A 16,118-nucleotide genomic window follows, 5' to 3' on the forward strand; every position below is an offset into this window, starting at 1 on the left:
AGGGGTTTGTGGGGCTGGGTGAAAAAGGTGAAAGAATTAAGGGAAAAAGCACCTCATAGACACAGACCACAGTAATGTGATTACCACAGGGAAAGTGGAGTAAGGGAGGCAGACGAGGGTAGAGGGCGATAAGGGGTGACGGAAGGACACTTGACTTGAGGGTGGTGAACGCACGGTACAATGTACAGATGGAAATGTAGATTTAAAAACAAAACCTTATGTTTGGCAAAATCAGAGGAGACAGGATCAGTAGGCGCTTTATACAAGACTGGTCACTTGAAATCTGAGTATACCACTGGTGAAACTGCTGCGAGCTCGCTTTCTTGAAAACATGAATTCCTTTCGGGTTACCAAACTTTGTCAGGAAATACATTTGCTAGCCATTGAGTCCTGGAGTAGAACTTCTGTTTTGTAGTGTGTTGGCTATTTTTCCTTTAAAAGGATAATTATACCAATTTTCTCAAATTCTCCTTGGACAAAAGAAGACAAAGAAAAAACAGAAGAAAAATAAAAAAACCTAAAGAAAGATTGAATTAAGTACTTTAACATGTGCCTGTTATATCTGTGGCAGATGATTGTTATTTTTCATAAATTTTAACATTGTAATTTGTGCTTAGATTAAAAAATACATTGATTGATTTTCATTATAGTTCTCTTCGCAATTCAAATACCACAATTACCAGTTGTAAACATGACACAATATTTATACCTCATGTCTCCAAAATGAAGTGTATACATTTGTACATTTATATTTTATTTTTCTGTCAAAATGTATTCTCAAAATTATAAATTTCAGCACATAATTACTCTTATCATTATTTTCTATTTAACCAAAAGTGTCCATTGAGTGGCTCATATTTCACACTGAGTGGCTCCCAAGCATCACGTATGAGTAGAAAACAGCCTCTAAATGTAGATGCTGCAGCTAAAATGTGTAAAGTTAGATGACTAAACCAGATGGTGATATTAGTAGTATTATAATTATTAATGATTAGGAAACACTTGTCTTTTTCCCTCTCTGTTTCATTTAATATATAAGTATCTTATCTAATAGAAAAGTATAGAGGACAAAGCAAAATCTGGTTCCAATATTTGTTATGTATTACCAAGCAAAGTCCTTTAAATTATGTATGTGTTTTCCCATTAGTAAAATGGATATAATGTTATGATTTTCTTGTAGGATGTTGCAAAGCATGACTGAATCTCCCTTGAATGTCTCTCATTCAGTGAGCACCTGATAAAGAGTAGCTGTTATTATTAACTCTTTATTTTCAGATCATGTACTTGTGGAGTTTGTTGTCTTTACGCCACTTCACAGAAACTGAGATTTGTAAAGGATAAATAACTTGTCTGATCCAGGCAAGCCTCATGTTATTGTACTTTGCGGATAAATGCACTTTCATCAACACCAAAGGAAAACCCTCCACTGACAAAAAGATTATTACTCACCTAAGGCTCAGGTGATGGTTAGCATTTTTTGGCAATAAAGTATTTTTAATTAAGGCATATACATTGTTTTTGATACATAATGCTCAATAGACTATGTTACAGTATAGACATGACTTCAATATGCAGTGGGGAAAAATGTGTGACTCAATTTACTGTGATATCTGCTTTATTGTGGTGGCTGGGAACTGAACCTCCAGTATCTCAAAGGTATGCCTGTGTTACAAATCTCTGAAGAGTTAGAGTGAACACTATCTGTATACTGTATCTATATAAATTACAGTTTCAAGTTGGTTTGGAATTGATCAGATTAGATTCTGTTTGGGAAAGCCATGGCTTATTTTTTATACAATTTTTAAAAATGGTGGTAATGAACTCCAAAATACTATCCAACCCCTGACTATCACTTGTGTATTTAGGGGAAATGCTATCACACTTACCATATTTAAATTTTGGGAGTATTTTATATATATATAGGATACATATTTACATACATATTATACAGTACTTTATGTATACAGCATGGTAACCCCTAAGTTATTAGTCATCCTTTGCAGTTGGATATAATAGAAGTTAATAAACAGGTCATGTTACCTATTATTTATAAAATAAGAAATTGCTTCAGACTTAGAAATCCCATCTGGCATAAGACCATCTGTTCAAACATTGGACAAATACTTCCCTTATTTCATTCTATACATCTTGGTCAACCATGAACCATCAATAACTATTTTTCGAGTACCACACTCCAACAGTTTTTATATCAGGCCAGCAACAACTTGACCTAACCTGTATTTTTCTGGCTTGTTGATGAGTGTGCCATGTGGGACAGAGCTAAAAGACCTCCTGATGTCAAGCTCAATTACACTTATTGTAGACTGAAGGAATCAAGTCCATTATTCCATCATAGTGGGAAATATATTTAGTTTGACAATCATTTTTAATTCAAGTCATGCTATATATAACCCAGCACTTCGTGATCAAAGGATTTGCAGATTTCTTCTTGGGTAATAGCATATACTACTGTTAAACTAAAAATAAAAAGCCAAGGTGAGAGGCAACAAACATTTATTTGAGCTCCAAATAGAACTGCAACTGTGGAAAGCATTGATTCAGGCAGAAACCCAAATACAGTGTTCCAATAAGGAGTTGAAGACAAGGGCTATTTATGAGAAAAGGAATGAGAACCATTACATAAACAGAAAGAAGGACTTTCTGTTGGTGCAAATAAGCTAAATTACTCCTTAGCTGTTATACATGATGGAGCTTATTCTAAAGATTGTCTTTAATTGTCAGTCAGGTAGTCAGAATGTCTGCTTTCCTGTTGGCTTTTCAAACAGCTGTTTGGAATACAATGTTGCCTTAGGCCCATTCCAAAGGTTTTGCCCAGACTAAAATTTCATAGTTTTGAGGACTGAGTCCTACAAGACAGCCCCTCTGAGATGGCAACTCTGACTCCATGATGAATTGGCTCCATTTATATTATTTTTCACAGTACATTTCCTCATTTACGTTCAAGTAGCTAGTGTGTGGTATCTAGCACTACTTTTCTCTTTTTAAATTTAGTTTCTTTTTTATTTTAAAGCTAGTGAAAATGGTAATCAAACTAAATTTACATGGGACTTTCTCTATGAAAACAATTTTAAATAAAAAATTGTACATAAAACTGGCAATGTAATAAGATAAATAGATAATTAAACAGTTTATGAATATAATTTGTCACCTTTTGAGATGCTTCAATTAAGTATTTAATCACATATTTCTGAAAACTCTCAGCTCATCATTTTATAATAGCTAGCAGAATACAAGATAGGATCCTAATTTTCAAGCCTGCCCTTGCAAGTCTGAAGGTTACTTACCAACGGATTAGACCTGCCAGGCCTTATGGTGTCTATTATATTGTGTTCCTGTTAAGGTTGCTTATGAAACTATTAGCCTTTTCCTTTGACATTTGATGTTCTGCTTGAATAACTGTGTTTATATTCCTACAAACTTTGTATTGCTTTAAAGGTTGTTTAAACAGAGCTCAGGTTAAATGAGTTGCTAACAAGTTATCTTTATTGAATTGCTTCTGTTTACCATTAAAATCTATTGTTTTCCTTAATGGTATTGCTTCCTTTTGCATTGTTAGTTTACAGTGATTTAAACAGGCAATTGAAAATTTACTTTCAGGATTATAAAAATAATAATTAATTCAAATGAATGTGATGGCCATTACAGGACATGGGTGCAAATGGATACATGTTTAAATATGTATTTCAAAATTATAGAAGTTTTACTCCTTTTCCAAAGTATAACTAAAAAAAAAAAACAGTCACTTTTAAACCATATATATTAAGGGACAATTTATACCTCAGATAAGAACTAATCTCTTTTTCTTTCATATTCCAATAACAGTATGTACTTACATAGCACATATCAAATGTCTGCCATATAAAGTACGTATACATTTGCTTAATTAACTTGATTGGCTGTGAAGTTTGGATAATAGTAATATTTTTACCTTCTCAGGTTCTATCACAGTGTCTTCGCTCTTACTCATCCTTAAAGCTGAAAGTGGATTAAAAGGAAAATGTTTTCCATTCTTTAAAAAAATTTTTGCACAACTATTAAATAATTCACTAATCTTTTCTTCTGACCTTAAAAATAGTTTGGTTAATAATTGGAAATACTTTTCATAATTATAGTAGATTATAAACTCAGATATATATTTATGCTTCTGTAAGTGTAAAATATAACTTCCACAATTTAAATATATGCTTTCTAAGGCTAAAGATTTAGTTAAAAAATGTTCGTTAGTAAGATAAATAGTAAAATAAGAATATGTGCCTAATTTCATTCAGAAGAGATTTGAAAATTAGATTAATTCCCTGTAAATATATACTTATTATCTTTAAATCTTGTTTTAGTCCTCTCTGAGAGCTAAAAACAATTTAAAAAATTTAAAAATTAAAATGGACTACAGATTTTAAAAGTCGTTAAGATAAAAATGTAAAGGCAAATGTTGAAATGGGAAGGTAGGACCTCCCTGGGTTACTCCTATCAGTTTAAATCAGACTTACTCAAGCACATTCTACTTTAAAGTTTTCTGAGTGCTCAGGTGTGGAAAGCCCATGCTACTTGTTCAGATGAACAGTATATTGAAATGAGAAGAAAGGATATTTAAAACTAATTTTCAGATGACTCTATGGCTCATAATGGGTTACTGGTTTTCTTTCAGTTATAAAATGCGAATAGTATTTTCTCTTACAAAGATGGACCCAAAGTTCTAAGATTGTTGTATGTTTTGTTAAACACAATTGAAAAACCACTAATTTTTTTTTTCTGTTGTTGATTAGACAATGTATGGGTATTGTCTGTTTATTTTAAGGACATGGAGGAAGTATATTCTACTTGATAAATTTTTATTCAACTTGTGTTAAAAGAAAAAAGAAACACTTCAGCCCAAAGTGCATAATGCTCTGTTTGTTTTATTGTGGAGATTTTAACAACATTTATTGAGATCATTCTTCAGCAAAACCTCCTGTTAAGCAATAAAGATGTAGATGTACGAAGATAATAAAAGGATAGGGAGGTGTGGATTGAGCTACAACAAGACTACAAAAGCTTTTTAAAATCTGGAAGCAGCCCAAGTGCCCATCCGTGGATGAGTGGATAAAAAAGCTGTCATACATTTACACAACGGAATACTAAGCAGCAGTAAAAAAGAAGAAACTCTTATCTTTTGTGACAGCATGGATGAACCTGGAGATTATTATGCTAAGTGAAATAAGCCAGTCAGTGGAAGACAAATACCTATGATTTCACTTTATGTGGAATCTGATAAACAAAATAAAATGGTAAACAAAATAGAAACAGAGGCACGGATACATGGAACAAACTAAGTGCTCTCAGAGGAGAGAGAGAGAAAAGACTGGATGAAAGACAGTGTAGGGATTAGCCAAAGAACATAAGAACATATATGAATAACCCTTAGACCCAGACAACAGTGTGGTGACGGCCTGAGGGGAGGGAGGAGGGAAGGCTGGGTGGAGGCGGGCAAGGAGGGAAAAAGAGGGCATCTGTAACAGTGTAAAAAATAAAGTTTAATACAAAGCTGTGCTGTTTTATTGTTTAAAGGTAGAACTGGAACAGTAGGTAAATAAACCCTGGAGACCTAATGAGCAGTCTAGTGATTATAGTCAACAGCACTTAACTATAAACTTCAAAATTGCCAAGAGACTAGATCTACATTGTTCTTAATCTTCCCACCATAGGAAATGGTAATTATATGTCATGACACAGGTGTTAACTAACACTAAGGTGCTCATTATTTTGCAATTTGTTAATGTACAAAATCAAAACATTGTATATCTTAAGCACACATCATGTTATATGTCCATTATATTTCAGTTAAAAAATGCTGCCCCAGGGGCAGAGGATACAGAGGATGCAGCCAAGACTTACGGAATGGCACTCACTTCCGCGGAGATGGGAGAAGGCCTTCCAAAGGGTCACTTCTTATGCCTGATTAACCTATAAAATTAGAAACAGTCATTTGCATACATTATCCAATATATGAAAAGGCACATTTGATTCAATGATCGGGCCATTAGATGAGTTCAAGGAAATAATAATGAAAAAGATATTTAACTAGTTGATTCCAGGAACAACAAAACAGTTTAGAAGATGATCTCAGAGCAACATTTCAGGCACATGAACAATCAAATTTGAATTCTTGGAGTGCTTCAGAACAACTAAAATAGAACTTCCACCTTTGGTATGGAGATAAATAGAGAATATTAGAGACACCTGGATTTTAAAATCATGATAATATTTAAAAAGACAAACTAAAATTGACAATGAACCAAGTAGAAAAGGCTCTGCTCCAGGAAAAATAGGGACTCTGCAACTATCTTTGCCTCTGTTTTGAATTCTTTTATGCAGTTTATTCATGGTCTTTAAAAATGTATATATTACTTTTTTTTGTAAGCACTAAGTTGTTTGATAAACTTGCTCTTTTCTAAGATTACTTGAGCCGACCCTCCATCCTTCAACCTGTATTTTTATGTAATGACAGTAAAAGCGAACAGTTGTTAAATTAAGAATCCTGCACGATGTAGGAGTTCTGTTGATTTGTACAAATTCTGCCCTGTCTGCCCCATTTAGGTGTCTTGCATTACTTGTGAAGATAATGATATAAGATTCTCTTATTATTGAGTAAACTAGTATGGAAAAGACCACTATTTTATAAGAAACAAAGCATTTCTTATTCAATTTTTAGTATTGACTCTTATTTGTGATATCCTTAAGCAGAAGTTGATAATTTACAATTAAAATTTCTGTACTCTATGAGGTAAGTATTAAGAAAAAGGAGATTATTGCCTACATTGCCCAGAGCTCATTAGCTACCTGATGTTGAGAGGCATATAAGCCTCAAAGTGTAGATGAAATCTCACAGCTTGACATAATTTCAGCATGGCAGATCCTCAAAATTGAATATGTTTCTTTGTAGATAATAACTAGATCAAAACAAAGTTAAGCATGTACATGTTAAGCTTTAGTTTAAAGATTCACATATATACTATTACCTATTGAAATCCAAATATTTATTTTTTTAAATTAATTAATTTATTTTTTTCAAATACCTTTGTCTCTGCCTTCCCCCCACCACTTTCCCTTGCCCACTCCCCCCTCTCCTTCAACTCTTCCCCTTTGGTTTTGTCCATGAGTCCTTGCTGTATGTTCCTTGACTTTCCCCTTCCCTTCCTTTTCCCCCTCCCACCCTTCCCTCCTTCCCTCTTGTCTCTGTTCATTTCTTTTCCTTTCAGTGTTGCTGGTCTTATTTCCCTTGCATCTTTGTATTGTTGGTTAGGTTCCACTTATAGGTGAGATCATATGGTATTTGTCTTTTGCTCCCTGGCTTATTTCGCTTAGCATAATGCTCTCTAGTTCCTTCCATGCTGACACGAAGTTTAGTAGTTCTTTTTTTCTTTCTGCTACGTAGTATTCCATTGTGCAAATGTACCATAATTTTTTGATCCAGTCATCTACTGATGGGTATTTAGGTTGCTTCCAACACTTGGCTATTGTAAATTGTGCTGCTATGAACATTGGGGTGCATAGGTTCTTTTGAATTGGCGTTTTGAAATTCTTAGGGTATAGTCCCAGCAGGGGAATCGCTGGATCAACAGGCAGTTCCATTTTCAGCTTTTTGGGGAAATTCCACACTGCTTTCCACAATAGCTGCATCAGTGTGCATTCCCACCAACAGTGGACTAGGGTTCCCTTTTCTCCACAGCCTCGCCAGCACCTGTTGTTTGTTGATCTGTTTATCATGGCCATTCTGACCAGTGTGAGGTGGTATCTCATTGTGGTTTTGATCTGCATTTCTCTGATGGCTAGTGATGCTGAGCATCCTTTCAAATATCTCTGGACCCTCTGTATCTCTTCCTTGGAAAAGCGTCTGCCCAGGTCCTTTGCCCATTTTTTGACTGGATCATTTGTCTTCTTGGAGTGGAGTCGAGTGAGTTCTTTATATATCTTGGAGATCAAACCTCTATCTGATGTATCATTAGCAAATATATTTTCCCATGGGGTTGGCTTCCTTTTCATTTTGCTGATGTTTTCTTTAGCCGTGCAGAAGCTTCTTATTTTGATGAGGTCCCACTTGTTTATTCTTTCCTTTATGTCCCTTGCTTTAGGAGACATATCAGTGAAAAAATTGCTGTGTGGGATATCTGAGAGTTTCCTGCCAATGTTCTCCTCTAGGACTTTTATGGTGTTGCAACTTATATTTAAGTCTTTTATCCATATTGAATTTATTTTTGTGTATGATGTCAGCTACAACTTCAAGAACTGGAGAAACAACAACAAATAAATCCCAGAGCAAATAGAAGGAGGAAAATAGTCAAGATTAGAGCAGAACTGAATGACATAGAGATGAAAAGAACAATTCAAAGGATCAACCAATCCAGGAGCTGGTTCTTTGAAAAGATAAATAAAATCGACAAGCCTTTAAGCAGACTCATCAAGAAAAAAAGGGAGAAGACCCAAATAAATAATATCAGAAATGAAAGAGGAGAAATAACAACTGATACCACAGAAATACAAAGGATTGTAAGAAACTACTATGAACAATTATATGCCAAGAAATTGGAAAACCTTGATGAAATCCAAATATTTAATTGTAGATTTAGTGGTGCCAACATGGGAAGGCCAGCTGACCATTTACTATGGAGATGATGCAGTGTAGCGTGACCTAGATTGACTGCTACCAACCAAGGGTTTAGTTCTCAGGTTTACAAGTCTGGAAGAAAATTATACATAGAATATATATTATTATATTATAATAATTATATATAACTCTTAAAATATATATTACATATAAAATTACATATATTATATTATATAATTATATAATATGTATTATATAATAACATACTTAATAAAATATATATTTATATATAAATATATGTATTTTATATATTATATTTATATATAAAATTATACATGGTTTTATATATAATTATATATTATTTAAAATGATATATTTTAAAAGTTTATATTATTAAAATTATATATATATATATCTCCAAGTTGATTAAACTCACATCAGTTAAATCATAATATCCACATATGTTAGAGATGCAAAGAATGTTTTACTAAGATACTTAGGTACTGAGATGCTATGAGAATGCTGTCATACTAATTCACAACAAAATGCAGAACTGTTCCATGAACCATTAACTTCCTCAAGTACTTTGCTTCCAAAATGACTTTTTAGAAAATTAGAATAAATGTATTGTGCCATGATTTAGAGCTTGGACATTTTAATTAGGCTGAATTTGGCTAGGATTCTGGCTTTGGCACATGCTAGTGATGAGACTTGGACAAATTGTTGAACAACTCTGTACCTCCATTTTGTTTTCCATAAAATGGGACTACTAATACTCATCTTTGGCATAATCATTGTCTTATGTTTAAATTCTAGCCTATGGTATCTCACAAATGAGTGTCTACTATGATTGGGCATATAACCATGTCCTGAGGAGATAGTGATAAATGAAAGTTGTAAGTGTCTTCCTACTCATGAGCAAATAGAATGTTGGAGTAAGGAACAACGGACTTGTAAGCAAGTTAATGAACTTATAAGTATAAATTATAATACCTCCTATAGGGAAATGAATGGGGCCCAAGGAATGGAAACAATTTGTACTGGACTGCGTGGTTAAAGATCGCCTCTATGAAGCAACAATATGCAAGGTGTTAATGAAGAGACAGGATAGAGGCAGAAGTGCTAAGCAGAGGGGCACCCTCATAAAATTCAGTATGTGTCACAAACAACTGGGGTGGTCAAGGGCTTTGGTTTTGGGTTTTTGAGGACATGAAGGAAGGTCAGTTTGCCTAATCTGGAGTGAGGGAGGACAGAGTGAAGGAAATGAAAGAGACAGAGTTGTAAGTAGGAAGATCAACCTATGTGATTTATTATAAAAATATAACTCTAACTGTTGTGTAGAGACAGATACAAAAGAGGCAACACTGGAAGTGACATACTTATTAGGCTAAATGCAAAGGACATATAAAACCTCCCACATAACTATCAGTAAATGATACCTATTATCATCTCAAACTATATTTCACATATAATTAGAAACCAGGCATAACTATAACTTAGCTAACAGGTGCATAGGTCTTTGATCAAATGGTCAAATTATCAGGCATTTTGTGTCCTCCTTCTAAAATTCTTAACAATTCTAGAATTTCATATGACTCTCACATTGGCTATATTAAATTTTATGATAACCCACATTCAGATTTTCTTTGGTTCTATTCTCTCATTCACTTATTTACCCCTAGAAGATTCCTTATCGCATTCTTCATAGCCACACTCTGGCACTTGTCTCCCTGAGTTACTCTTTTTGGTAGAAAACCCCATCCTTTTTCATTGAAAAAAACATGATTTAAAATTAATATAGACCCAAAGCAGTGCTATGTTTTAAAGTAAACTTTTATCCCTTCTTCTTTCTTTGTGAAATCATTTCCTCCTCCTTCATAAAGCTAAAACTTATTTATTATTTCCTCTGGGAACTAGCCTCTCCAATTATCTTCAATAGTTACTGCAAAGTTGAACCATATGAGAATATTGTTTTTGTAGAAGAAGAATTAAATATCATCTATTTCCTATGACTCAACTTAATCTTCAACAGAAGTCTACTCTCTCTACCCCTACATTTATGGGGTACTTTTAACTCAAACAAAGAACATGATGTCTCTATATAAATAGTCTTTCCATACTAAACTAAGACAACACATTATTGTGTATAAGACAGTGTCTTTCCTATTTTCTTCCTTTTACTATCGAGGGTCTAGAAAAATGTAGCTATATTTTGCCTCTAATTTCTTCATTTGTTGCAATCTGATTTTTTTCACCATTCTGCTCTAATTTTGTCTAGGATGAGTTGGGGTTTTTTTTAATTAGAAAATTAAGAGATGTTGGGTAGGCATATTCCAAAGCATATCATCTAGATAAAGATTCTGGCTTCACTAATTACTTGTTAGTACAAGTTATATAAGATTAAGTAAATTGTAAGTAAACTTTTTATTATCTTGGGATAATTATGGCAACTATTTATTGACAGTGAGATTAAATAAATGAATAATGTTAAATAACCTAGAACAGCATTTGTTACATTGTAATTCCTCAGTGTGAGCTCACTATTGCTATTATGATGATGTGCTTACTGAAAGCCCTTCCTTTTTGATGCTGCTCCTTGACAGATCTACTCCCTTCTGGGTGGTCAGCCTTCATAGTGACCTTTGGATTCTTGTCATTTGCAAGTGACTTGTTTCCAACTTTTTCAAGCAAAATGAAACTTTGTAAAATGAGGGCCTTCATCTGTATCTGTTCACTATTGTGTAAATTATTTCTAATACAGTACCTGGCAAAGGGTCCAGTCAATATTATCAGATGCATGAATGAATGAACACTATTTAGTATTTAGTGAGAAATTATTCAAATGTTTAGTCCAGAAAACTCTGATACAATCTCAAATAAATTCTGAGAAATGACTTAAGAAGATAATCTGGTCATTAATTTATATTAAAAGTAATTTTAATAATGTATTATCTACAGATGGTAAGTATTGTTTTACCTTCCTTTCTTCCTTCCCCAATAGTGAAAAGCCCCTTTTCTTAAGTTTCTTAAGAAGCCACTTGGTTTTATTTTCCTTTATTTTATTGTTCCCAAACACCTGTTGTCACAGTTATTTAAATATACTTTTATGTTAATTTACTATGTATGCCATGATACATTTTATGATACTTGGGAGTTCACAAATGCATAGATTCTTATTTTCAGAATAATTTATTTATCACTATTTACAATGGGAGGTACTTTGTGAAATTAAAACAATTTTGAAAACAAAAATAGCAACCCAAATATTGTATCACCGCTTGCTATTAACTATGTATCAGGTGAAGTGGTAATTAAAATCTCATTTACTCACATATTACCTCTATCCTTCTGATATCAGTGTGGTCCTTTAGCTCATTTTTAGATCAGTGTAATGAATAAAATAAAGACACTGAAAGGTAGTTAAGCCAAAACTGATACAAAAAAGAAAGTTCAAGCACAATGTAAAGAAAGTATAATAAAAGAACCTATATCCAGGAAGGTGCAGGATTAGGGTAGTGGATGGAAAGATAGGTGGTTGGTGTAGAAAAGGGGAAAAATGCAATCTGAATTTTGAGGGAGTTTTGAAAAAGTGCAGAGAAATTTAAGGCAAACTCTGTTTCCTACATATGTGATACAGGAAGGACAGAGGAGGAAGATGTTGAAACAATGGATTTAAAAGTATTTTCCTTATGGTATAAATGGTATCTTCTTTTCACTTTTCAGAGAGACTTTGATAAAGTTAAATGATTTTGCATTCACTCTGGATTATCGAACTGGGGTGTTCTTGAAAGTGTTTCTATGTCAAATCAGCTTCAAAGCAAAGCAAGAAAGGCTTTCCTTATGGTGGTCATGTCTTATTTATGGTGTCGAAATACATTTCTAGGCCCAGGTGGAGCCTCTCCTGCCCAGGGAGCCACTTCAGCAACTGAATGTTTGTGTTCCTGCAAATGCTGTGCTTGATCAGAAATGGAGTGAATCCCATTGGCCACTTGGTAGCCAAATGCCAAGCTACCTTGGGACTCTATACTTGGGCTCATTCCTTGATCTTTCTAAATACGGTCAGATAGACAACCCCCGTCAATCATATCCTGTCTCCACATTACTGCTCCTGACACTCTATAAACCCTTTCTTGACCAAAATCCCCCCCAAAAGAACATTCTACTGCTTTGAGGTTCTGTACTCCCCCAATCTACATGGGTTTTCCCTTGAATAAAGGATATCAAACTCATTACTAAAGTATTTTATTTTTATCATTTGACAATGGAAATGATATTTTAGGGAAAATAAGTGACTTTTCAAGGTTTATAACATTTGGAGTAGAATACACAGAGATTTGATCAATCAAATTAACAATTAAAAAAGAAACTTCTTGTAAGTATGGTTAATTTTTCACAAGGATGTTTTTCTTTTCTCACACACAAATTAAGTGAAATGAACCCACGTGCACCGACTGCCTTAGTGATGATTACATTAAAAACACCAGGTAAATGTTCTCAAAAAAAATTTATATCAATTTAAATGGAAATATCAGAGAAAAAAATAAATATTAGGGGGAACACTTGATAAAGTATATGATTGTCTAACCACAATTCTGTACATTGGAAATTAATACCACATAATATTGAATGTAAACTGTAACTGAAAAAATAAAATGTAAAGTTTTTTTTAAAGAATTAAAAAAACCCAATAATAGCTAACCAGGCAAAGATAAATTATTATCATTGTTCTCCACAAGGGGGTAGATTCAAGAAAATTAATATTAAAATAAATGATTATTGAATTCATTATAATTTTTTCCTGAATTGATGTAAATTTAGAATAGAAAAGCAGTGTTTTTTCTTAATTTTACTATCACTCATTCCATAGATTAGAGTAGCATAAACTTTCAGATCTCTTAGAATAACCTTAACTATCAAGAACATGAAACTTCTGTTTCCCCTAGATCACGTTTTTTGCTAGCTCCCAAGACCATGGATTTTCACCTCAGAATGGTTAATTTGGTGATTTTTAATGGGCTCATACTCTGTCATTTCCTTCTCATTATGGAACTGCCATGGCAGTACTGAATTCCCCACTAATAATTACTAGTATCTGGATATATATCATTTTAAATTTGCATGGGAACTATATTTTTCTAGCCTTAAATGCAAAGTGACTGAATTCCATACCCTCCAATTGACAGTGAGCCTTGCGTCTTTCACAGTTTTAGTACTAGGAGAAGCAGAAGGGGCAAAAAAGATCATTAAGAGTTATTCACAGGTATTCTCTGTGTCTGAACTGGGTAGTGAGCAAGAAGACAAAGCTTATCTTCTGTTTTTTTCTTTTTCCCTCCTTTTTTCTTTTAATTGCCCTGTAATGTCACTGGAAAAATCAGCAAAGCAGTAGAGTGGAGAAAAGTGTGCCTCAGAACCCAGCAGAGTTTGAGTTTACCATAGTAACTACCTTTAATAGCATCTAGTTTATTTGGCACTTGGAAATTGTTTTTTCTTTCTGTTTTGTTTTTGCTTTTACAAATTAGTGTGTGTGAGCTGCTAAGCAACCAAGGACTCTACATGGAAACACTGAAGCTTTCAGAGAGAGCCAACAATGAAGCAATAGTTTAATATTACTTTCTGTCACACTCCCCTTCTTCTGCTACTGCGCTCTTCCCTAAGCTGGAGCCAAATTGGGCTACATTGACCTTAACTCTGCACTCTTTATGACTTTGCCTGCTTCCTGCTTTCTTAGTTCCTATCCTGAATCAAAATTCTATCTCTGCAAGAAGGCACAGCTCAGTTCTATCATTCTTTTTGTAAAGTCATCCACAGATGAAATCCCCTGGTATTTTAACTTCACAGTTTACAAACTCTAATGATTATATAGCACCCTAAGGGAAATAATATAAAAGAATAATGTAATAATGATATATATTTGATACTTTGTATTTTTATTAAACTATATAGTACTAACAGGGAGTTTCTACATCTTTCAGTGATTTTTTTTTAATTAAAGTGCATAGTATAGATGCTAGAGATCTTTAAAAAAGCATTGTAATTGTACTTTTAGAATATAAAAATTGGGTCACTTTCAGAATCTTCCAGTTGATCTACCAAGATGTCATCTTTCCCTTTTCTTTTTTAGCTTTTATTTTCCCTCCTTCACATCTGTCTACATTGTCAGTCAGTCAACACAGCCTTGTGTGTGCTCTCTGCCACCCATCGTGCGAGGACAGGGCTAGAGAAGTAGATGAGATAGAAAAATTAAAGTGAATATACAAAAATGAATTATAGCATGGATGTCAAAAATTGTGAATGTTCTGAGATTTTACCATAATTAAAAGTTAAAAGTTGACCTACTAGTTTCTTGATTCCTGAGAGAAAACATGAGACAACTGAGTCAGGGGAAGTTCACTGTTTCTCACAGCAAAGCAGGTAGCATGAGCTTTCCTTTCAATCCATTCTTCCTTCCCCTTCGAGTCACACAGGGTCAAAGCAAATATGGGCCCACTTACACACTCCACACACCGGTTCTGCTGCAGCCAAGGGTCCCTGAATTAAGAAGCCCTGAATATTTTTTATTTCTTTATCTTTATTCAGGACATAAACACATTTTTAAAAATGATTTATTGGGATATTGTAGGGTAGGTGGAGGCGGTCTGGCTCCCTCACCCAGATGTATGTATGGGTAACTGGAGGGAGCAGCTCCTCACAACCTTGAAGGAGTCTGATCCTACAGCTTTGAGCCTGGGTCTCACGGCCTTGAGCCCTGGTGTGATAAATTGCCCTGGAGCCTTGAGTAGGCTCGCATGTGCAGCTCAGGCTAGATTACTTCACTTTCTGGCCTGCAGCCTGCTTTGTTTGGGCTAGTACTAAAGGGCTAGGAACTTTGGACGGGGAAGGGAGTCAGGCTCTGGCATAGCCATGGGCTTGTGGTGTGTGTGACCCCCCCGAATAAAGGCATGTCAAGCATCCCCATGGCTCCACGCATCTTCTTCCATCTACCTGAGTCTCGAGTGGACCTGCCCAGCCTAGGGAGGCTGCAACACAGATATAATTTAGATTCAAAATAATTCCTCTTAAAAGGGAACACTTCATTTTATACATATTCAGTTAGTGAAACCATTACCACAGTCAATTTTAGAACACTTTCATCTCCCCTAAAATAACTTTATACCCATCATTCTATACTCTCAACTACCCAAATCTTTTACCATAGCCTTGGGCAATCACTAATCTATAGCTTCTGTCTCTATAGGTTTTCCTATTTCTGACATTATATATGAGAGAAATCATACTACCTAAGCCTGTATAACTGGCTTTGTTCTCAACATAATTTTTCCAAGGTTCATCTTCCAAGCCTGCTTGCTATACAAATATTCCTGAAAAGACAGTCCAGGATAAAAGCCAATATAAGATGTGTAGAAAATTCATGGACTGTTGCTCCCTCCTAATCACAACTGGATAAAATGCCAAGATAAGAAATGCAAGGTGCGGTGGGAACACATAAGTAGGGAACCAAACTAATCTAAGGGTCCCC

The sequence above is a fragment of the Pteronotus mesoamericanus genome, unplaced genomic scaffold, assembly GCF_021234165.1.
Source record: "Pteronotus mesoamericanus isolate MK-2021 breed Mesoamerican mustached bat unplaced genomic scaffold, CSHL_Meso_final contig_94, whole genome shotgun sequence".
Taxonomy (NCBI): Eukaryota; Metazoa; Chordata; class Mammalia; order Chiroptera; family Mormoopidae; genus Pteronotus; species Pteronotus mesoamericanus.